Source organism: Mus caroli, chromosome 9, assembly GCF_900094665.2.
Source record: "Mus caroli chromosome 9, CAROLI_EIJ_v1.1, whole genome shotgun sequence".
NCBI classification, from domain to species: Eukaryota; Metazoa; Chordata; class Mammalia; order Rodentia; family Muridae; genus Mus; species Mus caroli.
Genome location: NC_034578.1, coordinates 56,577,791 through 56,579,729, shown reverse-complemented (window position 1 = coordinate 56,579,729; position 1,939 = coordinate 56,577,791).

Sequence of the window (1,939 nt, the reverse complement as noted above, 5' to 3'; positions counted from 1 at the left end):
AAAAATTAAAAAAAAAACAAAATATATTTCACAGAAAAGAGAATATTAACCAGTCCAGTTGAAGGACAACATTCAATGGTGAAAATCATACCTTGACAGGAACAGTTATTTCCCATTTTTAAACGTTTACCACAACCAAAATTGAGAAGCAAGTAGTCTCTTTGTAGAAGTCTCTACTATCCTGAGGATCAGGACTGAGCCATGAACATATATAATCATCTTGTTCAGTAGTGGCCTAATCATCCTTAGGGCATATTAAAAAATAAGTTGGTGTGTGTGTGTGTGTGTGTGTGTGTGTGTGTGTTTCATTCTTGAATCTAGAATCTGTTCCTTGGCAGGAACAGAGGAGGTTTGTGAATCTGCCAGGAATATAGAGATGTCTTTAGCAATCATGCCTTTAGACATGAACATATATAATAGCCATGTGCTCCCATGCTTGGCTATTTAGGTTTTCTTAATTTTTTTTTCCTTGTAGTGCTTTTTGAAGTTCCCCATAGACTTTTTGCTCTTGGGTATTTGATATTATACATACACACATTATGTATATATTTCCATTTATTTTTTTGAGACAGGGTCTCCTGCTTATAGCACAAGTTGTCCTTGTACTCAGATCTTGCCTCAACCACTTGGGTACTGATGTTCATAGATGTGATGAATATGTCAGGCTGATAATTGATTTTTTTTAAGCATTATTTTTGTTTTTGTTTTCGAGACAGGGTTTCTCTCTATAGCCCTGGCTGTCCTGGAGCTCACTTTGTAAACCAGGCTGGCCTTGAACTCAGAAATCTGCCTGCCTCTGCCTCCCAAGTGCTGGGATTACAGGCGTGCGCCACCACCGCCCGGCTTCTTTTTGCTTGTAACATTTTATTTTGTATGTATGAAGGTTACATATCTGCCACAGCATATGTGTGTACTCGAGAGGTCAAAGTGCTTGTCTTTTACTTAGGTGAGGTAGTCTCTCTATTGCTTCTGACGCTGTTTGGCTTATGCCAGGTTAGCTAACCCACCACTTGTGGCTTTTTACCTGGGAATCCAACTTAGGTTGTCAAGTTTGTGTAGCTGTTGGTTTTATCTTCTGGACAAGCTCCATATGCCACCCCTTTTGGATTATGAATTTGTTTTGTCTTTTTCCTGTGACAAAATCTAATATAATACTAGAAAAATGTAACAGTGACATTCTGGTTCTGTTCTTAGAAACATAGGTAAAGATTTTATTGTTTTTCTATTAAGTGTGGTATTTAGGGGTAAATTTTTTCATTTACCTTCCAAGCATGTGGAAGTTTATTTTTAACGGTTTTACTGAATGTTCTGGTTTTTTGGATTGTTGAGGTTTTTGGAAGCATTGCTAAATTTTCTCTGATGCCTTTTCTGGTTCTGTCAGAGGTGTCAGTTTCTCAGTGTGAAGGTTTAACAGACTGTATGGGCTAAATTAAGTTCATGGAATTTCGTACATCAACCCCTTGACCTGTTTTTAAGAGGTTAGGCTGCTGGCTATACTTTAGTTACTGTCCAGCCTGCCTATTTGTAGGCAGGTATAAACCATTCTGTTTAAAGGGGAAGGGCAAGATAGCTCAGCAGGTAATGGTGCTGGCTGTTGAATTTGATGGCCTGAGTTCCATCCCCAAACCCTACATGGTCAGAAAGAGCCAACTTCTGCAAGCTTCCCTCTCACATACACCCACCCATGCACATGCTTCTCCTAATAAGTTAAAGGGAATTTTAAAAAATGGAAAGGGAGAGGAGGAAGAGACAGAAATGTGTGTTGTAAAGCTTAAAGTACTTATTTCCTCTTATTCTACAGTAATGTCCAACTGAACTGTCTATGATATATATTGTATAAGAATTGTCTTAGTCAGGGTTTCTATTCCTGCACAAACATCATGACCAAGAAGCAAGTTGGGGAGGAAAGGGTTTATTCGGCTTACACTTCCATGCTGCT